We start from the raw sequence: 24,154 nt of genomic DNA on the forward strand, positions 1-24,154 counted from the left end.
CTTGGGTGGTGGATGGGAGGCCCATGGGCCGAGCGCTAGTGCTCCCCACCCCCGTTTTCTCCCACCCACACCGCCATGGGCCGATACCAGAACGTAATGGTTATGTCCATGGCGCCCCACGCTGCGCCACCGGAAGTATCCATTACGTCTGTGACGCCGAAGGGGTTAATGTAACTAATAATAGAAACAAATATATAAATATTGATCCTCGTCATTTTTCCCATTAGTACACCCTGTAATAATACTGTATGCATGAATATAAAAGTATAACTCTTCTTTACGCATTGTTGGACTCCAACCTTAAAATAAATTAATTTTGTTTTAATAAAGCTGAAAGAATATTGTAACTCAGCACCAGTGATAATGACACTCATTTCCTCTGTAGCACACACATACTGTCCCAACAAAACTAAACACCACATAAACACACAACCACTGTTAAATTAACAATTCATATCATACTACAAACATACATCATTATTAAGGAGCCCTACCATGTAATGTAAACATTTATTTTGTACACACGTTAACTGATGAGCACAAATGAAAACCTGAGCTGATTAAAGTACCACAACACAGGTATATAATGTTTTATACTCCAAAATGTGATGTGTTCCAAACTTAGAGCTGCAAGAATTAGTCAAAGGGCCTGGTCAATGTTATTAAAACAACAGCACTGCCTACAGGAACTGACCTAACCATAACTGCAACTATCAGCTATCCTATATATTTACAAAGGCAACCCCAGCGATTCTAGTCATAGTTATGTCTGAGTTTAAGTGCAATTATTTTACTGTTGTGTATGGCTTTGGTGGCAGTTGAATCAGTTTCAGTATGTTTGGTTTCATGCAGATCCATCGTGGGAGCAAGGACCAACATGTGGAGAAAAAACGAAAAAGTGCTTCCTATTTTAAATTCTATGGGAAACTTTGCTGTCCGCTACAGACAAAGATACTGAACAGGACAATTGGCTCAAAACTTGGAGAAAAATATATTGGATGGTATCTAGGATGTTGCCAGACTTGACACAGATCAGGCAAATGGTATAAACGTTTTAAGGTGTTCACGGTGGGAGTGCCACAAAAAACTTTTTTATACTTGCCAGTGTAATGAAATTTCATGTCCCCCCCCCCCCCCCCTTTGCACAGCTCTAAAAGTGCTGAATGGGAGGAAACCAACTTTATATGGCACTGTGTATTTTGATCATTCTGTCCCCTGTCTTGATAAAAATCCGTTCCGCTGTTTAGACACACAAGGCAAAATCTAAAGTTTACTGTGAATTTCACAGTATGGATATTCTCTCAACAGTTTGCATGCATAGAAGACATTTTAACGTTATCGTTTGTGTCCTCAAACTGAAACAGAATATTGAAAACACCGTAAATGAAATATAAGCTCCTTGGGGTTGGAGTGTGTGAAACTATGGCTTCCTGAAAACACCTAGGAGAAAAATAAATTAAGGCACATCTCAAGTTGTTTGGAGTGGGTTGGATTGGGCTGGATTAAAGTGGGGAACATTGCGTTGTATTGGATTGTGGTGGTTTGGAGTGGGTGGATTGCATTTGGGTAGGTGAATTGGAGTGGGATGGATTGAAATGGGGTGTATTGGAATGGTATGGATCGGATTGTGGTTTATTGGAGTGGGTTGGGTTGGATAGGTGGGGGTGGGTTAGATTGGAGTAGGGTTGAGTGGGGTGGATTGGATCAGTGTGGATTAGACTGGTTTGATTTGGATTGGATTGGAGTGTGTGAAGTGGGTTGGATTGGAGGGGGTGGACTGGAGTGTGGTGGATTGGATTGATGTGAGAATTGGTTTGGGGCAGATTGTTGTGAGGTGGGGTAGATTGGATTGGGGTAGATTGGTGTTGGGTGGATTTGGAGAACTGGAGTGGTGTGGATTGTGCTGGTTTGGAATGGATTGGTGTTTTTTTAGGTGGATTGTGGGATGGATTGGAGTGGTGTGAATTGGATTGAGGTAGATTGGTGTAGGGGTGGATCGGAGTGGGAAGGAACGGGGTGTAGTGCACAATTATGTGTTATAGCATAGTTTTGCAAATTACATATAAGAAAGAACAATGTTACTTTGCAATACATAGAACAAGACACTTGTCATTTTTTCAGAACAAAGTCCACGAGTTAAAACAAAACATGAGAAGACGTGGCAACATAAAAGAAAGTTAACTATAGACAAGGAAAAGTAATTTTCTTTGTGCAACTGGGTAGGTTTTGCCTTCTGTTTACAAGGCACTAGAAGTTATTTAAAAAACAAAAAAAAAAAAAAAAGGTCCTCAATCATGTCTGGAGAAGTGTGTGGGCACCGATTTAAGATGAATCAGTCAGTGTTTGGTCTCTGCTGTGCAGAAAGGAACGTAAATGATGCTTGGGCTGCAAAGAGTGCAGCAAAAGCCAACATATGGTAAGCAACAGGCGAGCTCCAAGCCCTATTGGTTAACAATGGCGTCTCTCACGTGACATGCATGAGCTAGTGCCTGCTATCGCAGGCTCAGCCCTAAAAAATACACTCTACACCATCAGCACAAATCCTCTGACTCACACACCACAGTGGAATATATAGAATTTAAGATTACATCAGTGTGGATGGTCATGAGTACTTTGACGAAAGAAAAGTTCCTATCGTCAATACAGATTCCATGACCCACACAACAAAGCAGTTGATAATATGCAAGTTCAGTTGGCACTTATCAACTTTGGATCTTTGTTTGCAAACATTTAACATAAAAGATGGACACAACATAATACAAATATCATCACACACACAAAACACAGCATTTGAACTTATGGGATGCAAATTTGAAAATAATTTTACATCATTCTTTATGTTCTATCATACTTGAAGGAAAGCACACATATACAAAAGAGAAACACCTCTCCTGCTAGGTGTAAAAATCCTTTTTCACACACATCACAGGCAGTGGAACATAGGGAGTTTAAATATGCACCTATCGGCTTTTCCCCATTCTTTGTGTTCATTAATGCTGAATGGAAAAGACACTGACACACACATACATTATGAATGCAGCACAGACCCCACTACTAATTGAACAAATTCTCTCACATGACAGAAAAATGTAACAAATATATTATAAATTAGTATGTATCAGCTTTGTACTATCCTTTGTGTGTGAAAGACCTACACAAATCCTGTTTTAGCAAACAATTAAACAAAATAAGACAAGTGGGGAACACACCCCACCACACAATTCAACATGTTTGTGAACACTAGAGTAACAAATACAACAGACAAATAATATACATCCTACAGAACATTAACATTAAACTACATGAAGATGTCCTTGTGTACTAAGGACATAAAACAACATTAAGTTGTAAAATGGAAATGTATTTCTTCTATATTTTTGAACTTGGGCAACAGATAGAAACTGTACTGTGAACAGAGGTTTAATGTTTCCTCACTCACTGTCATTACTCGTTGGACCTTGGAGCTGTCGGAAGATTGTATTTTCCCATCTCTTCATCTATAGCACCCATGCAGGACATAATTGGACAGACTTTAAAAAACAAGGATATGGTGGCATTTATGTTATCTGCACAGATGCTGGGCACAGAAGACAACTCTCCACCAAGGATTACCATCTGTGAAGTTGCACTCATGAAATCCACAGTATTGTGAAGCTGATGGAAACCACCCTGACCACCACTATGAGTATGTTCATTTTGGACACCAATGCACACGTTGATTCACCATCTGTGAAATACACTCTGTGTTCTAATCACATGCCCCAGCATAGTTGTGCCTTGAAAACTATTTAAACACACTATTGTGCTTTAAAACATCACATACACTGCAAACAATTTGTGCATCATTTGTGCACAGTAGGGCATGGGTGAGAACACAGCAAGATGGCACTGTAGAACTGAGCTTTGACCTGCTCTGATACCATTTTCTTCAGAGTCTTGACCAGGGCATACATCTAACAGTGTGGGGGTCCCCAGAAAGAGTCATCTGATATCCTTACACTGACACCATTAATGTTGAAAAAGAGATAGTCCAGTTTGGTGTAATAGCGTAGCAGCAAGGTTTCCCATCTGTAGCTGATGCACAACAATACAGCACCCTTACCAGAGAGCAGATGATGTGTAGGACAGAGACTGCAGATATGGCATCAGATTTGAAGGAGTTCTGGAAGTGGCAGAAGGTGAGAGCACTGAATTGCTAATAGAAGCGCAGATCCAGAACAACTCAAAACCAAAGGGTTTCTGCCATTTTGTTATTGGAATGAGTCCACCATACCCCAGGGAGCTCCCCTCGACTAAGGAGTCTTCCAACAGACATAATGACAAAAGTCTTGAACTATTGAGATGGACACTATTTTGAAGTTCACCAGACAAAGCAGACTAGCCTCATCCACAAACACCAAGGTATTTCTTTCAGGAAGTTCAATGACAGGCATAAGTCTTCCTCATCCAAAAATGCAACTACGTGAAATGGAGTTGAATAATAGGATGATTTGCCCTGTTAAAAAAAAAAAAAGAAATAAATGTAAATGGGAAACCCCAAGACTTTGGTAATTTGTTACACCGGATGAGGGGTGAGACAAGTTTGAAGGATGGGAGAAGTTCAGCCTGCTATTGACCATTGAGTGAACTGGGTGGCCTGAACCAGGAAGTCAGAACTTACATGATGGCATCATCTGAAGGAGAATAGAGTTAGGGAAGCAGGGAATCTTTTGTCAGAGGGAGCCAGCACACCATAAAGCAAAATCAGATGCATGATACATAGGATAGGTCTGGGCGGAACTCAGTTCTGCTACATGGAATTCCATGAAGTGACTTAAAATATTTGTGAGAATGCCACCTCACTGCGAACGGGCGGGGTTGTGCTTGACCGCCCATTCACACAGATTGGTGCGAGTAGCACCTTCCACGTTGCAAAGCAAGCATGAATAGCATCACGCGGTCGCATGCGTAAGCAGCCATTTTGTTTTTCTTGTTCTGTGCGTGGTGGTGAGCCTAATTTTCAATCTACTCTCAATCTCTGTAATCCTCCCACCTATCCCAGTTATCCACCCCTGTTTTACCTTTATTTTATAGTTTGTGTATTTTTAAGTTTCTATTTTTTCCCTGTGACTTTTTGTCCTTTTTTTTTTTTTTTCCCCTTTACTTCCTCATTTCTTCCTTTCTATTTCGTTTTTTTTCTTTTCTACCCAGCACCATTGCAGAGCATGGGCGAGGAGGTGCCAGTGCAGGAGGTGCTAATTGCACACCTTACGGTCACCGGCACCACCAAGTAGTGTATTCCCGCTCCATTTTCTCTAAGGCAGAGGTTGGCCTCACTAGTACATCTCCCCTCAATGCCGGCAGCAGGAGGCAGGCCAAGGTGTGGGTACACCCTGCGGGAGCATCGGCTGCTGTGAGGGAGTTTGCTGAGGCATACAGGAGTTCGGTGCACCTACCAGCAGGTGATGCACACTGGGCCGACATCCTTGACCAGGAGCAGAACCTGCTCAATCTACTGGGGGTCCAGGTTTGCAGGCTTGGTGAGTAATTATGTATTTGTGGTGTCCTACAATGCTATTTTTTTCTGTCAAATAACATGCTTCTCACATTCAGAGGTAAGTTAAGTTCCCGAAAATTTATGAATATTATGTGATCGAATTTGAGCAAGCCAGTTGCTCGGGTGCTATCTAGCTGTGCTCATCGCTGTAGATGCTCACTTGGCTTGATTTATTTAAGAATTCATGCAGACTACTCTGCCCTGTCTCTGATATAGTGGTACTGGAGTAGTAGTAATAATATCAGTGAGTTAGCATTGTCTGTTCTTTTTATGTAGCTTGTACAGTCCCAAGCAATCTCCTAGTGATTTGTAATATGCATTTATGAACTGAAAAGGGGGACACTGGTTTAGCCCATATAAGGGGTTTAAGAAGGAAAGATCATTCTTTGCAATGCATTAGTAGTTCCAAATGTACTTTAGGAAATTTGGAATAGGGCTTAGGTAATTAAGAATAGGTCAACTGGATACTAGTAATGTATATGATCTGATTTACAAAAGTACAATGTCAATATGTTACTGCGTTTGCTTTCTGTCAACGTATTTTCTTGGAGATTTAGTGTACCACTAATCTATTTTTGTTATCTTCTTTATTTCTTACACCAGCACCCAAGGGCATTGGAGTGTCAGGACCAGGCTGCCACCACCAGCGCCGCAGCGATAGACTCTAATGACCCCCAGTAAGTTCTCCTGTTAACAATATTTATTTCCCTTTTACCTCTCCCCATTTACAATGTTTTCCTTGTTTTTTTATATTGTAACTTTTTTTATTTTCAAATCATCTTTGCTCTATTTGATGTTTAATTCTTGTTATCCCTCCCTGCATTATCCTTTTTTCTATATTTCTTGTTTCTGTATCTGACTTCCTCCTCTCTGTACTAATATGTAACTTTGTTCTGCTTGGTTATTAATCCCCCCCCCCCTTACCTTATATATCTTGTGGACTGCTACTCTAAGACTAAAAATAGATTAGGTACTGTACTGTGAAGATTGCAGTTTGCAAACCCAAGCAAGATATTCTACGCTTGTTTGTTGAGAAGGCTTTCTATTTCTTGCTCATGCTCAAACAATGAGAAAGTTACCATGGTTATGGTGCCCCCCTTCCCCCCCCAAATGTTGTGTTGTATGTATTAACAAGTATCCCAGCAGTATCAATGACAGTGCAGCATGGCAGGAAAGTAGTGGGACGGTCCCATTGCGTTTTCCAACCAAAACCATATGTCATACACTGACCAATTTATTCTACCCCTTCATTTAGCTTCAAATGACTCAGTCATCATCCTATCTGTGTCCCTCCATTACAAAACGTTTTTGGTTGGTTGACTACCTGGCTTTTCGAACATTATCAACCAACAAAATACCCAGCGTGATATTTTAGATATAAGAGAAGATACTGCAATCCGAACTGTAGTCGTGTATTGCAGTTGTATTTTGTTTAAAAAACAAAAACAGAAAGGGGAGTTGTATCTGACATGTAAAACGTGTTACGTTTTTTCTAGCTGCACAGACTGCCATGGCGGGGGTCAGATAATGCAGCAGTTGAAGTGGGAGTTCATGTGGTGGCAGGGACGGGTTGTGGTAAGTCGCATTGCTTGATTATTGACGATTACTAATATACTCACTGTATTTGTTAAGGGAGTCAAATCCCACCACCATCATCATCATAATCCATGAGCTCCGTGCCCATGGCATTTAACGACCCATGGGCATCAACCCCACCTAACTGCAGTATAGTTTAATTCAGCACTGCAGTGTTGGCTGCGCAATATGCGTCTGCTTCAGTTAAAGCAGGATTTACAAAACTTTCGATAGATTGTAAACCAAAACAAAAACAAGGGCTTTCCCTTCCCTCCCAGTGCCCACTCAGTCACCTTTAGGTACTTCACTCCTTTATTAATTCCTAATTTCTGTCCCAGCTTACCAAAAACAGTTTGGGGAAAAAAAAGCATTCCGAGCATATGCCACGTTATGGGCCAAGTAGTTCATATGTTTATTTAATGGCTTCCATAATGGATCAACACCTTTTTCAAATTTTTCCCTTTATATATTCATCAACTTTCAGTTTCAACTACAGTGACTGACTAAGTCCAGGAAGTAGAGTGGGATTACGTGCCTGTGAATTTGTGCATTGTGGATGGGACACTCTGTGACAAATGTCCAATAAATGTCCAATAAAATGTATACGTCCTGTTCCTTTCCCTGTACTGCAGAGCATGTTTTTTCCCACTGTCTACTTAAGCTAGACAGCATGTCTATTATCCGCATCTTATACATGACTTGTGCTACATATAATATTCATGTGCTTTTTTGGAGTCAGGGTAGAGGTGAAAGGAATTGGGAGAAGAGCAGGGCCATTGGACTCAAAATAAGATCATTTACCATTGCAGCTGCCCCAGCTGCAGGCTGCATAGAGCAACAAATTAGTAGCCAATGTGGTAGCTAGCTCTCCTTAATTCATTTAGCACAAGAAAAGAATACTTGTACTCCATAGTGGATACTATATACATTAATGAGTTATTTTTCTTTTTTCCACACAGTGTCTGGTTTACTTTTTTTTTTAGAAATCCTTTAGCTTCCTTGATATAGCTACTCCTGCTGGTCCATCACCAAGCTGCCAGGAGACAGCTGCCTTACTCTGGTGGCAAAGGTTGGAGGTAGCCCAGGTGAAGTATCAGTGGCTGGTGGAGGAGAGGGTGGGGCACATGCCTCTTCCCGGGGCATCAGTTCTGCCAGCCAGTCACCAGTGCCTCCAGGCGATGCCAGTGCCGCTGGCAGCTTGGAGCCATCTGTGCCTGTACTACCATTGCAGCCTCCCCCCCCTTCAGACCAGCTACATTATTGCCAAGTGCTGCATGAGCTGGCACACATGGGCCGTAGGATGACATGCCTCGAGGCCCAGCTCCAAGACCTGCAGACCCTCGTGGAGAATGCCCCATTCTAAGCCCTTCTTAAAATGTTTGTTCCTGTGGGAGGGAGGTTTTTTTTGTGGGTGGAATGGGTCTGAATTGTGCAGGGCATTTTATTATTTTGGACTTTGTTTTAGACTTTTATGAACATTTACCTTTGGACATTGGTTGGGGAGATATTGTTTTGGGAGACAGGTGGCCCTGTTGTGAGCAGAGAGGGTGGGTTTAATTTTTTGTTTTTTAGTGAAAGGAAACACTTCTTCAAACGTAACATATAATAAATGTATTTAACTTTGCACTGATGACTTTCCACTCAACCGGTCTGTTTTTAATATGTTTCTTAAAGTGTATGCTAGTTAGTAGTAGTAGTAGGTTATACCATTGTCCTCCTTCCCTCTGTAGCAATATTTACCATTAGGGGGTATGCTGTCAATCCCTCTATTGCCTACAGAAACCTATATGAACAATTACTTATCTGATCTGCAGTAAAAGTTAGTTACATAGTAACTAAACTAGTTCACTTCACCCCACAGTTCTCTTAACTGAATAGATGAAGCAATGGCTGCTACCTCTCTTAATCTTCTAACGCCTTACAGGAGGTTTTCCCAAGGTGCCTTCTTAATGGTAGTGAGTTAACAGGGAGGGCATCACAAGTGAGGTCCCAGTTCCTCCTAGGTGATATCCCACTGTATGATTAATCAAAAGGATTATCCATCACAGACAACTAAATTGAAAGATGAACGTAGAGTTAGCAGGTTATACATATACATTTATATTATAGCTTTAGAAAGACTGAGACCAGACTACTACCACCACGACACAACAAAGAAAACCAAATATTATAACAAAAAATAGCAATAGAAATCATTTTGAGCAATAGTGAGCATAGAATTTAATGAAAACCAAAGTTACAAAATCCTCACGTCAGGTAAAGTGTGCGCAAATTCTGAAGTGGACAAAGTTAAGCATTTACACATAACAAAGGCCTGAATTAGAATGTTGACGAATGACGTTCTTTTGTGCGTGGTTGGGTTAGTGTGGGATATTGCTCACGTAATCGAAGATCGCGCAGTGAGATGGGGTCTCCTTTATTCTCATCTGCCCCACCAAGTGTATGATCCATTTGGTGTAAGTTGTCACACCTTAACAAATCACACAGCCCGAGGTAAGAGGGTTAGGAGTTTGATGAATGGATGGGAAAGAGGATTTAAGGAAAGGTGTGACAAAGACTAACACTACACAGCACACCAACAATATTCATCAGGGCGATGAGCGGGCACATCATAATCATCATCCATCTGTTGTGGAAGGAAATGAGCATTACAAATCTATATTAAATGCATTGCAAACAGTTCTTCTGCCCCAGAGACCCAAGTTATTAGATATCTAAATGTCCTGTCGTCTAGGTTTGAAAACAATCATACTCTGGAGGAGTGAATTAAACCCACCCAGTTCTGAAAAAAATATGATTGTTAAAAGAAAAATGATACTGTATTGCCATATTGGGTGGTGCATCTGCATTCTTCTTAGAATGTCTTTCACTCTTGGGTGCCTGGCTTAACCGGTCCAGTAGGTATGCAGGAGTGGTGAGCTCAGCTTTCGTCTTTAGTTAAGTGCAGGGCAGGAGAAGGCCTGCGGACTGTAAAACATAAACTGTATTGTACAGTAAAGGAAAAGGACAAAAGAAAGGTAAGCTTTATGAGAAGTGTACCAAGAAGACGCAGAGGAAAAACGAGGAGTTTCACGTTTGCCAGCAGTGCAGCACACACACTCCGTAGCATTTCTCAAATCAACGCACCACTCTCCATTCCACATAGCTAAGTACTAGGCCTCCGAGTCCTCATCATCATGGTTTCTCTTTGAAGTTGATAACTTCCTTCTTCTAGCTTTTGAGGTCGTCTTGCCCGGAGTCCTTCCATCCTCCTCCTGGTCTGAGTAGTTCTGTCTCAGTCCTGACTCGTGTGAGATTGACCTATATTGCACTGCAGTTCAAGAACCAGTAGGGAAACAGAATTAACATATTTTGTGTAGCCTTTTGTTTGTTAGCTAAAGTGACTAATCTGGTCTCTGGAGAACCAGAAAAACAGTGTAAACCCTGCAAGTAAATTGTTGCTAAGTTTGAAAGGGTCAGTCATCTTCTTGAAAAATTATCACCCATCAGGCCCCAAACATTGCAAAATCTTGAAATCAAGTTTACTAATTAGTTGAATACCCTTCCTCACTGTCTGCCAATACATAAATCATTATTCATCACTCCATAACATAGTCTCACTAATTGGTGAAATAGTATGGCTCTTTTTAGGTGAAGCCATTTAACTTTGTAAGCAAAATTTTGATTAAAATTCTTGATTTTGAGGTTTTGCGAATTCTTATTGTTGGTGATCTACTCCTGTCAATATCCTTCATGAATTTTGTATGAACGGTGTATATAGCCTTTGGTACAGTTTGCTTCCACATGACCGTCAAAATGTGTTCAGTATAATACATGTAATTTTGCAAAACAAAATGTATAGTTTGTGAGAAGTTTTTTGCGAACTCCTACTCAGCAAAGAAATCTTCCTTGTGTTTATGGATTCTTTCAGCATGCTTTATTGACAAAAGACCAACATTCAGCAAGCACCTTATAAAGGCTATTGTTTTGTATTTTGTAGATTTTCTGTTGCCTGCACTGTCAGTCATTGCAGAAGCACGCCTCTGCCGGTCGTATGGGAAGGTTGTATTCTGCTGTCAGAAGCAGAAGCATCCCTCTCCTGTACAGGTCATCAAATATACCACATGAAAGAACGAGTGGCTCCAGAAATAAAAAACTGTTTTTCTTTTGGCCTTTCAGAACTATATTCGTCCATTGCTGCTCCCCAACCAAATGGTATTTGCATGTTAAAGCAGCCATCTTGCACAAAACAGTCTTCTCTTGCACTGAGTGATCTCTTTGAGTGACTCAATTTTTTATTCTGCTTCTTAAAGTCTAATCCCTGTGCATGCAAGCAAATATAAAACATTTCACAACCTAATATTAAATCACCGTTAGACGCACTCTGTGGAATAGTCTGCTCAAATGTGCTAGCTCAGGATCCTTTTTACCAGGCAAAAGTATCCAATATTATGTGTAGCATTCATATCAAACATAAGTTGCACATTTGCTAATGGGTGCATTTTGATAATACAAAGCAATGTGCATTGGCCAAACATGGATTGTACAGTTCAGGGGTTCAATAGTACCCTGCGAGAGATGCCCTCTCAAAACCTGTGGTCATAATTTGATGAGTTTTCTGGCATAGAGCAGATTTGATGGACTGTTTTATACGCCTGCAGGGTGTAAAGTTAATTCATTTAACACAAAAATTTTCAGAATTTGTGCTTTATTTTCAGATAGTACAGCCCGGAAGTAGAAGGAAGAAAACCTTGCTCAATGTTCCAAGCTGTGATAGCTGAAACTAAAGCACTAATTCAGAGAAATATCTAATTCACTATATGCCCCGCAGGTGCATAAAACAGGCACTTAGCTCTGCACTGCGACAGAAAAGACCATCATGATACATTGCGTAATGTCTCTATTGTCCCACTCATCCAAAACATGCCCTTGATTGGAGAGCACCGTGGGCGGATAACAATTTGGCACCCTAGCTGCTGAATAAAATGAGGCTGCAGGAGACCTATTTTGTGTTCGCAGGTCAGTCACAGACTGTTTACATAAAACCATGACTGGCCTATGAACACAGACACCTTCCCAGAATTTACCTTCATCACTCTGGTGCCAAGTAATTGCTGTGGTGGATAGGAATGGTGTTGCATGGCAGCAGGGGTGAGAGGGAAATGGGAGGGGAAGGAAGGAGGCTAGTGTGGTGTAAAATGGTAGCTACAGAGTTAAAAAAAAAAAAAAAAAAGAAGAAATGATGACAAGCATGCTGGATTTGACCCTTTCTGCAAGGTCATCCCCAAACATTTTGCCTTCACTCTCCTGTTTTACTGAACTAATTTTTGTTGGCTTTTCGAACTCTGCACACTTTACCACTGCTAACTAGTGCTAAAGTGCTTGTTCTCTCGCCTTAAAACCATGTGAAATTGGATTACACCTAATTGGCACATTTTATTTATTCCCTAGTAAGGTGGTGCTCGTGCAAGTAAATTAATTAAATGCCACTCGTGGGCCTGCAGCAATGTTCGTACCACCCACTTAATCAGCCCTACAAACAAGTCTCAGGCCTTTTAAGACAGCCTGTATGTGCAGTTGCCATTCAGACCTGGCAACTAGGCCTAAACCTTCATTTTTAATACATATAATTCACCCTTAGTGTATGGCCTACATAGTCATTTGAGCAGGATACACTGTACTTAAAAGATTGGCATGTACTTTTAACTTTTACATGTCCAGATAGTGAAAAACTCTTACATTTGTATTTCACTACTGCAAGGCCTTACTCTCCCGTAGGATAGCATTGGGTTTCCTTATTACATTTAATAAGTGCTAGCTTTAGAGTGCGAACAGGTAAACTTTCATTTTTGGTGTCTGAGAAATTTGTAATTAGAAATCCTCCTTAATCATAAAGTCTGATATTTAAGTTACAAATTTGAAAATGCCACTTTCTAGAAAGTTGGCATTTTCTTGCCCTATATGGTCCCTGCCACCTGTTCCTGGGTCACATGATTAGGTGTAGTTGGACTTTTGTTTATTCCTGCCTGCCAGCCAGTCACAGAATAGATGGATTAGGTGTGCCTGGATGGGGCATCAACTGGCTGGTTGGGGGTGGAGTTGGGCCCTATATGATTGCAACTGAATAGGCTGCACCTTGCATTCACACAAAGGACTTATCACCACTGCATTGTTAATGCAGCCAGCTCAAAATTTCTCCTACTTCAAAAAAAGGCAGCAGGTTTAAAAATAGAACTCTGACCCACTCTTCAGCACACCTCTGGACCTGTGGATGCTCAGAATTACTGCTATGCTGCCTGCAAGAAGGACTGCTGCTCTGTTACCCTACTGCTCTGCTGCCTGAGTGAAAGGACTGGACCTACATTTTGAACCCAGGACCACCAGAGTGACCCCAAGGACTAGTTGGCTGGCTTCCTGATCAGAACCTCAGTGACAGAAGGCTGCAACCACCTTGAACCCATCACCTGAACTCTCTGCTATTAGTCCTAACTCACAAGCGGTGTGACCCCACTCATGGGCCCTTGGATGTGGGCCTGAAGTTGCTCTCCCAGCCCAGCATCGTTCCTGTGGGCAGAACTGGCTCAGTGTGGCACATCTCCTTGCAGCTCCCCTTCGGAACTGCTGCTGTATGACACATAGTCAGCGAAGGTCTTCACATAGCAAGCCCCTCATCTATAAAATCCTCGACAATAATGCATCTTTGATGGAGGACTTTCATTGCAAGCCCTCGTCAACACCATCCTTGATGATGATGCAGAACTTTGCATCACAGCCTTGCATCATGCAGTGACACTTCCAGGAAACTGCATCTCTACACCAGCCTAGCATCACCATAGTTACATGACGCATCTTCAATGCAGGATCTTGCAACACTCCACTACAAGGATTTAAGGTACTCTTGTTCAGTGGGCCTAACTTTGCCTTGCATCCAGCCTGCACTTTATTGGGGTCGGCCTGAACTTGTGACTTTGTCCTGGTCTGGTGCAACCAGATATCCGCAGTTGGCACTTTGTGCTTCAGTCACTATTTTCACTTAAATCTTTAAAACTGCATATCTCTAGTTTGACTGATTGGATTTTTGGCGTATTGGTCTCAAGTAATTGATTACATATTATTCCATTTTTAGGGTCTCTCTGGCACCTGTTGTAATCTCTCTGTGGCCTTTTAACCACACCCATGTCATGCCCATCAGTTTGGTTGGTTCGTTAGGTTGCCTTTTAAAATTCGCTTGATTTCATTAGTGAAAGGCATGCATATGTCATGCTTTTCCCGGTGTTTAGCCCTCCTCAAGAGCACCAGTAAACTACTGAAAATATACAAGGCTCTGTGTTTTCCGCATGGCTTCTGGACTACTTTTTATTTTTATTTTCTACGCAGCACGTTCTCTCCGGGCAGTAGTCAAGCGCTTTGGATAATTGCACTTTTGCCAATACGTTTGACTGCGAGCAAACTTCTATTTCCTTTTGTGTGTCTCCTTCACGCTAATGGTAGCCGTCGGCTCGCTAATGTGAAACTGTTTTACTTTTCATTTTCAGTTTATGTGGCAAGAAAAGTCCAGTTAGGAGTTTACAACCCTATTAGCTCTAACTCAAGCAAATGTGAGACCCATAGCATTGCAAATGCTTGTTTTTTTTTTGGCAACGAGAGAGACTTGCCGAAAAAATAATTTAAAAAGTTACCATGGTGGCATACTTAGGCCGGGAAGTAGAATTCGTCCTCAAACTCAGGTGGTTAGCCAAATAGTTGATAATCTAACACACTTGATTCTGACCTATCTTCTTCTTCTTCCTCCTCCTCCTCCTGTGGTGTTTCAGGAATGGTGTAATCGTGTGGCATGAAATGTTGGTTCATTTTGATTATGGTCAACGCTTCACGTTTTGAGGCGAGAGACTGGTCTTTCTCACTGTGACAACTGCACCTGCTGCACTGAACACACATTCAGCAGACAGGCTGGTTACAGGACAAGCCAGATGCTTAATTGCTAGCCTGCTGAGCACTGGCCATTGGTGAATCTTCCCATACCAATACACCAATGGGTTTTGATCTACATGGACCTCTTTTTTGGGTCATCCAGATTCTTCTGCAGCATCCTCTCAATGGTCATTGGTGCGGACACTTGCTCGACCTCTTTTGCTTCTGCACTGGACTTAAGATCTGCCACTTAAAACCAGGCTAATGCAGACGTTTTGGCCAATTCTTCTGTTCCTGTAGTTATGGCTGTGGCTGGTGTTGGCTGGTGTAAGACCAAACTGCCCTCTGGAAGTTGAAGGCTGCACCCCAGAACTTCTGCCTGGGAGTGGGACTCTAGTAATTTCCAGCTGTTCTTCTTCCAGGTCTCAGGCTTGCTCAAAAGTCCACCACTTGTATTTTGAATCATCCCCTTTACAAAAAGGAATGAAAGTGGCCACAATGTGTTTTTACTGTGTATCAAGTAGTGTGACACAGATTTACTCTTCAGACAACGTGATGTAATTTTACAGCCTTGCACTAACAGCCAAGTGAAGGATTAAGCTCTCAACCAAGGCATGCACTTCTGTGTTTTCCTTCACACCTGCGAGCGCAAACCTTTCAGACATCTCCTTTAGCTTGTCCTGTAGCAGATGCAACAACAGGAGAGCTTGGCCCCTCTTACTGTCCTCCTTGCTAACTTCCCATGTGAAGACTTCAAAGGGAATAGCATCTGTGTCTGGCATTTGACTAGGCCTCATTTGTTCACCTCCATGGTCATACTTTTCCCAATTGCATCCCCTCCCCTCCTCTTTGAATGACAGTCATTGATCTGTCCGCACTGCTCGAACGGATGTTGCAACATGTAGTAGGTCTAGTTCCAATGTGTTGGCACAGGCTTTTATTGCTACGCTGTTAGTGTGCCCAATAATCTGTAACTGGGCTTTAAAAGAATGACTGAAATGAGTGCAGATTCTTCTGCAAGTGGTCAGTATGTTGCTGACTATGTCTTCTTTTTAGAGACCGTCCTGCCCAACCAGGTTGATGGAATGCACCAAACACAGGACCCTAAAATAGCCTTCATCTGACATGGCCTTGACTATATTATTGCCATTGTCCGTGGCAATAAATCCAATTCTGAGACCTCTGGGTCGCAGCCATTCGAACACTTTACTGTTAAATTCATCCAAGATGTTTGCAGCTGTATGGGGTTTTTTCTTGGCGAACATGGCTACTGTTGCATGCTGCCGAACATCCTTAAAAGTATCTTTAGCACTGAGACCTATAGATAGCTGTTGCCTAACTCCCACAAAAGAGATGCAGTATGCAGTGACACACATTTAATCAGTTGCTTGATAACTGGTCTACATGTCTGTCGTCAGGTGGATAGTGTGAACAGCACTTTGCTGCGAAGCTTGTCCAACCAATTGCAGCACACCGTGGTGGAGGGCTGAAACAGCAACTCTGACAAAATAGGTCAACTTGAAACAATCCATTTTGGGCAGATGGCTGCCACAAATTCTAAAAGTCCCACTCGGTGATCCAGTGCTCACATTTTACCCAGCTTCCCTTTGTACAAACAGGCCGTTGAGTTGTTGCGGTTGTAGGGCTCGTCCTGTCTAAACAATCCTGTAATAGTAGCCTGGATTTTCTTCTTTTGTGGGGCCACTCTGAAAAGTAGGAGAATGTAGACTCAATGTGCATTGTGGGGCAGTCGCTGTATACTGTGGTGTCTCCATCTGACTGTCATTTTGAGGTCACTGAGGCCGGTGAAGCTGGCGCACTGCTGGGGACAGGGCAGTTTTTCTAAATATGTAACCCTCTTCTTCCTCATGACCTCCCATAATTGATTGGAACAGATGTTTCTTGGCTTTCATCACCTTCACCACCACCACATTTAGCAATTTTTTAAGGTGCTCCTCCCACCAGGTTATGTGATGTTTTTTCATATGGGTCACTTGGCCTCCACTACTATAATGTGAATCAGGCTTACCCTGACAAACAATCGTTTGACAAATGCAGCATATTGCAATGTTCGCCCCCTTCTTGATAAGCATAATAAAGTTCCAAACTACAGAGGAGTACTTCCTCAGTCTGCCAGTGCCAATGCCTGAAGAAGAACTGGAGGTAGGTGGGTGTGTTGTCAATTGCAGTGTATACTTCTACTGAGATAGGGGTTGGTGCAGGTTTCAGCTGGGAGGTTTACAAATATTGGAGCTGGGGGTGATACCTGTGCCACATCCCCCGGAGAAGTTTGAATAGGCGGGGTAATGTCGGACTCCTCTGTGCCAGCTCCCATAACAATGACTGGCTTGTCGTTATGTTTCTCCCTTCTCATAATGCTAAGGCTTTCAGAAACTTATATTGTTTCTTTCCCCTTACCTCTCCCAGACTCTGCAGTGTTCCACTCCTTGTCCAAATCATCATCATCAGAAGGGGTGCTTGGACAAGATGGTAGATTACCCTTCCTTCTTCCTCCTGGAGATCAGGGAGCCAGTGATTCTAAAAGAGGAGGTTCTTGCTCGGAGGATACTCGACCTACTGTTTTGCTCAGCTTCAAGATGATCTACTATTGCTGGCTGGGGCTGCTGTCCACTATGCTCTGTTTCGTGAAACAATTGGGTACTACTTTGCGAAAGGGACAGATCCAATTCAACGTCACTGATCCTCTGCGTTGCCATGATTGCAGTGGCTGCCTCGCAACAGTCATGGGCTTGCGCTTAGGTTGAGGTGGTGCAGTTGATTCTGGAGTGCTGCTCTGAGTTTCCTCCCCAGAGGCCGGAGCGGCAGGCAAACATCTCCTGAAAAAGGTTGTGGTAGACATGCCTGTGGTGAAAAGCTGCTGCTTCTCATTGGCCACTTTCTTGGCAGCACCTTTCTTTGGGACCATCTTAAAGCTGTCAGTTGGAAGTGGCATGGAGCTGCACCAATAGAAGAGTTTGGAGGACTGATGTCATGTTGTGTGGTTGGGTTTTGGACAGGCGTTCTGTTTGGCAGTACTGTGGATGATGTCTCTTCTCTTGTGCACCTAAAAGCAAACAAGCAAGAAAAACGTTTAGTGAAACGTGACATTCTTGCAGTTTGAATTAGTACAAACAAAGAGAATATCACCATAGCATAAAATTGAATTTCCAATCAGGATAATGCAACATACAGATATAGCTCTTTGGTGTATGTGCAGCTATTCTAACGGAGACATCTGTGACAGTAAGGGAGGTGCATGGGTAAGTGGAATGATCCTTAAAAAAATGAAGGCTAGTGTGCTCCTATGGTAGTAAAGGTGTTGCAGGGGAAAACTGAATAATCATTAAAAAAAAATGAATGATGCTAGTGTGTGTACACAATGCACCTACTTTAAGGCAGGCAGGGGGTCCAGAAGGAAATGGAATAACAGCTAAACAATTGAATGCTGTTGTGCGGCTCAGCACCTACGGCAGTCGCGGGGGATGGATTGAGGCAAAATGCAAGAAATTAAAATGTAAATCAAAACATTAAAATAAAAACATTTAAAAATAAAATAAAACTGAACAGATAAAGTTCCAAAAAAATCAAATAATTAAAATGAAAAACATGGGCAAACCAACAACAGCAAGCAAAGAGGCATTGAGAACAAAGAACACGTGCAAGCCTATGACAAGCACACTAGCTGGCTGCACAAAATGGCCACCAGCCTCATGGTGAAACAACAACAGTGAGCAAGGAGGCATGGAGAACAAAGAGCACGTGCAAGCTTATGGCAAAAGCACACTGGCTGAGTACACAAAATAGCCTCCGGCCACATAATCAAACCAACAACCGCAAGCATGGCGACCAAAGAACACAGTCAGGCCTATTGACAGAGACAACACTAAATGTCCCCTGGCCTCATGGAATTGAGAACAAAGACAAATAGTGGCGTATGGCAAACGCACTCACACACACACACACTGGCCAAACAAAGGAGGCATAATAACACTGACGAAAACACCACAGAAATGCCAAACACAAAAATTAACTGGGCTATAAAATGTTACAACAACATACATTCTTCTACGACATCAAACAATACCCCACGAATACACTCTGCAGGGAAAAAAATGAAATACCAACAGTAGACAACACTTTAATTAAATCCAGTGCCATCCCTGCCTTAAATGATGTTTTAAGAACATATACCACAGAAACAGTTCTTTCATGCACGGATGACTAGAACTGGGCCTACTGGCTAGATGGCTGTCAGACAAGGTCGCATAGTAAAATAAATGAATATTGCAAGTGTAACAAACATGGAGGAAAGGTACTGAACTGTACAAAATGCTTCCTTTACAAAAGGTGCAACATGAAATGCAAAAAATAACAAGGACCCTACTGAAACTCCAGGCCACCCACGACAAGGAAATTTCAAAATCAAATAAAAGTACAAAGAAATACTGGTAAATGCTTTATCAACAACACCCTTATATGATAGTTTTTGAACCTCCTAGTGTGATACCACAAAAACAGAGTCCTTAAATCTGAAAGTATGTATTCAGCAGCCAGATATTGATCCTACTATCTTGAAATCAAAGTGTAAACTGACCAGGAGGTGGATAAATCTCTGGGAGGAGCCTGCTTGACAGGAACAGGAAGTTGGAGTCTCTGAGGCACTTTCTTCCTGTTGGTAAAAAAGTAAAACAAACAAAAAAAAGGCTTCTTACACAATAAAACAACTTGAATGGCCCGTTGGAGTGACAAATCCACTCAAACATCTTTTTGATTAGATTTAGCTGCTTCTCCAGTAGAGACTCTGCTCGAATAGCACCCGAGGTAATTTAAAGGCTCTGTCGCAGCCGAAAGCTATACAAGTGGGTGCAAAATCTCATCTGTGCTCACAAGCGGCCTGATGCTATTGTGGGACTCGTGCATGAATTCCCAAAGCAATTCTTGCTCTCATGAACAGAAAAAATATTCCACCACATGCTGTATGGCAGAATTTGGGAACTCCGTGTAGCATAGAGTGCCCAAATTCCGTAATATCCATGAGTGGAGTGACTTGTCCCTCCCCAGCCTAATATAAAGGACAGTTGGCAAACTCAAGAGCTGTAATGTGGAAATACTGAATGATGTGACTCTACCACGTAATCTTGGAGTCTGAAGAGAAATGTTATATTTGCTACTAGCTTGTCAGTCCAGACGTGAATAAAATATGCAGAAAAAAGGTGATAAAATAGGGCACAGACCCAGAACTGCACTCATTGAGGATAGGTGATTCCTACAGCTGTGTTAAAGTGCAACTGAAATCATGTTTACTACATAAACCATCCCAGGTGAGGGAGACAACCCTGTATGATACATCCAAAGAGGCCAAAAGTGGCATCAGGCATTATCTTTGTTGGTTTCATGCTTTTAATTAATGCTTTTTGATACTCAAAATGTTCTGGCAAGACACTTAAAACATGGCTAGCGTTGGTAGTTTTAACCTGCAGTGCAACAGCTTTGGGAGTGGGTGGAGTTGGAGAGCTTATTGAGGTTTGGTCTTGACTCATATTGCTTAAGAATAAAGGAATATCCTCAAAGTCTGTTATGTGCGAGCCACTCATCTGAATTCCATACATTCTGATGGGGCGATGACAATACCCCAATGCCGGTGAGGACTAACGGGACTGCGTTGAAGAGTACATTGCCCTTTCTAAATCCTCAATGGGAACATGGTTTTGGGAAGAGAAAAAGAGAAAATACCACCTTCTGCTTCGTGGACTGCAGAATCGGACTGCTGGACCCTGGACAGCTTGTCATGTTGGGCATTGGGACTTATGATTTCTCAAAATACTGGGTTCTTGGTTTTTAGGATTCTGGGGTGCAAAAGAATTACTCCATTAACACATTGAGCTTGCATAAACTATTGTACACAGCATATTGTCAGTTATTGTTGACACATGCATACTTTTCTGTAAAGCTGAGTAAGTCTCTTCCTGTTTTTACAATACTTTCAGAGTTTCTGAAACCATGTCCAAACAAAAACTATCAGCTTAAATAAAGAGCTTCTTTGTGTTCTGGCGTAATCTCTTGCCAATAATAGTTTTGATAAACTTGCTGTATTTCTAATCTCCTAATTCTCAGGGGAGGGGAGGGATTTGTTACAGGAAATATGTCTTTCCTTAATGTCTGTTTAGCAGTATCTGGAATTCCCACTCAAACGATAAATTATGCTAGTTCTTATTGTTATAAATTATTTAAAAGACGGAGATCTGTTTTGTTTAATTTAATTGATTAATCTTTCTTTACCTTCACATAAAGTTACTTGCTCGAAAATTTCAGAAGAACCAAAACTGTTGTTTTCCCTTTTCTTATTTCCTCTCTGTTACAGGAAATACATGATTGTCTGCAGAAGACGGAAGAGGAGAGCTGGGACTCTGCAGGAAGCCGACCGGATGGCAAGGAATGCCGGAACTCGACTGGAGGCTGTCGGTGGACGATAAATGCTGGAACTTAATTGGAAGCTGGTCGAAGAACGAGGAACAGTGGAACTGGAGGCAGGCTGGGGAATAAGGAACTTGGCTTGCAGTGGAACTCGACTGGAGGCAGTCTGGAGGACAAGCAGCTTGTCTTGGCTGGAAAATGGGGGGGAGGGGGGCAAAGCAATACGTACAAAGCCAAGCAAGGCCGCAGACTCACAAGCATCCTTAAATAATCATATGTGCACATGTACCCTTTGGCAGTTGATTGCTTGTTAAGAAGATGAGCAATTATCCTCTTGATTGTGGCACATGTTTAATACATATCCCATTTTGAAGAGCACATGTTTTAACAGTTACAGTTGGCACAAGTTTAGCAGGTGGGATACAATGTGCATAATCAACAATCATTGGTGATAGTAAATTAGACGTTTAACAAGCATTGTTTATTGCAAACTTGATATTCAGTGATGTAATGAATATAACTAAATAAGTCTGAATGTTGCAAGCAACAACATCTTACTGTAATCAAGCACTTGGAAGTGCTAGTGTACCCACAACAGTTCTCCCTCGCCCCTGCAAAAGGCCGATGTGCTGGGCATGGTTTCATAGGATTTAACAGATTAAATTGTCACACCTAACACCTAACGAGGGGCACCCAAGAATGCTCAGAACAATCATATCATGTCCAGTCTATCAAATAATGCAGTTTACCATGGATTCGCTTAGCATCTAAAATGCAACGTACCTCATCTTCCTGATGCTCATTGATGATGACTGGAGGGGTGGTGAGTCAGGTCTGGTGTTTGGGTGGTAGGGTTTTCACAGGGATACATGAAATACTGGGTGTATCGTATATTCGGGAGGTAGTTCCAGCTTCATCATAACTGATCCTGAGACTTGTGTGATCTTGAATAGTCCTAGATAATGGGGTTGCAGATTTCTGGGACCTGCCTGGGTAATGTTACTTGTAGCGAGCCATATTGAATCTCCAATTTGGTATATGGGTTCAGGGCTTCTGTGTTTGTCAGCTTGTAATTTCATTTGAATCTTGTGTTTAGCTAGCTTGTTTTTCACTTTCCATTGGAGGCCCTGTAAAATCTTTTGTCGTTCAGTGTCAGAGGGAACTCAAGGGGTTAAGCCTGGACGGGTTACTGGGAGTTTATGGGGATGGGTGCTGGTGAGAAAATAAAACGGTGAGCACTCTAACCCTGAGTGGATCGAGTTATTATATGTGAATTGTGCCAATAGTAGGGCTTGGTCCCAAGTCCCTGTTAGGGCAGGAGGCACCTGAGAGTTGTTTTTTTTTGTTGTTTTTGTTTTAATGTCTGGCTAACTTTCTCCGTTTGACCATCCATTTGATGATGGTAAGCAGTGGATAGTGCTATTTCAATGCCAAGTAAATGACAAAAGACCCTCCAGAATCTTGATGTGAATTGACTGCTACGATCAGAGATTATTTTCGTGGGCAAGCCATGGAGTTTGACTATGATATAGGAACAGAGTGCTTAGCTCAGCCCTGTTGGTAATTTCTTGAGTGGCACAAAATGTGTCATTTTTGACAAGAGGTCTACTACAACTAACACAGTAGTATGTTTGTTAGATTCTAGTAAGTCTGTAATAAAAGCCAGGCTGACAGTGTGCCATGGTTTAGGGGGAATCGGCAAGGGTTGGAGAAGATCAGTGGGAGCGAGGTATGAAGGTTTGTTCAGAGCAGAGGTTGGGCATGAATTGACATGGTCCAAAACATCTTGGCGGATGGTTTTCCACCAACATTTTCATGAAAAGTTTTCTAAAGTCTTTTGTACACTTGGATGTCCATCCAGTGCGGAATCATGACTCCAGACTAGTACTTGATGTTGCAATTCCTGCATTGGAATGTACAATTTTCCTGCATGTAATAGTCCTGTTTGATCGTATTGTATGGTTTTCTGAGCCACTGTTCAGGGAGGAGGTCATGAGATGCCTTCTTGACATTATCCATGAAGGCATCTATTGTGGTTAAAGCTAGCACGTTGTCTACAGTTATTATGCTGGGAGGGTTACAAGAACTAGCATCCTCTGGGTGCCCAATACATGGCAAGATATCTGACTGAAGTTGTTTGGTCCCTGGTCTATATGTGATAATAAAATCAAAATCGCTTAAGAAGTGAAGCAAGTGCATTTGTCTAGGGTTCAAAGCCTTAACTGAACGAAAGATCTTATGTTAGATGTAGATGGAGACAGTGTGCTTTGCTCCCACCAAATAATGTTGCCACTCAGTAAATACTGTTTTAATAGCTAATAGTTCTTTTTCAGGAATGGTATCATTTTGTTCAGCTGGAAGGAGCTTTTTAGAATAAAAGTGTACAGGATGGAGATGACCTGTTTGTGGATCTTTTTGCGATAACACACCTCCCGAAGCAAATTAAGAAGTATCGGCTTCAACATGAAATGGCTGCTCAGGATCTGGGTGGTGTAAAATAGGAGCAGAGGTGAAACTTCTTTGGAGAGTTGTGAAGGCCTGTTCCACTGCTCGAGACCAGATAAATGGTGGTCCCTTTGATAAGGTGGTTATAGGGACCACTATTTGTGAGAATTGTGGGGTGAAGCACCTATAAAAATTGGTGAAGCCAAGAATCTTTTGGACTTCCTTAACAGATCTAGGGGTGGCCATGAAAGAATAGCGTCTACCTTTTGGGGGTCCATGGTAATGCTGCTGGGT

At 42.0% G+C, this 24,154-nt stretch overlaps 1 long non-coding RNA gene across 1 annotated transcript; it reads left to right on the forward strand.

Annotated features, from left to right (window-relative positions):
- Positions 1–1,674: 1,674 nt before the first annotated feature.
- LOC138265677 (uncharacterized) lies at positions 1,675–23,794 on the forward strand. The gene is made up of 3 exons (XR_011199403.1): positions 1,675–6,213; positions 7,033–7,111; positions 21,363–23,794. It is a non-coding gene; the product is annotated as an uncharacterized lncRNA (long non-coding RNA).
- Positions 23,795–24,154: the final 360 nt, after the last annotated feature.

This window comes from Pleurodeles waltl, chromosome 11, assembly GCF_031143425.1.
Source record: "Pleurodeles waltl isolate 20211129_DDA chromosome 11, aPleWal1.hap1.20221129, whole genome shotgun sequence".
NCBI lineage: Eukaryota > Metazoa > Chordata > Amphibia > Caudata > Salamandridae > Pleurodeles > Pleurodeles waltl.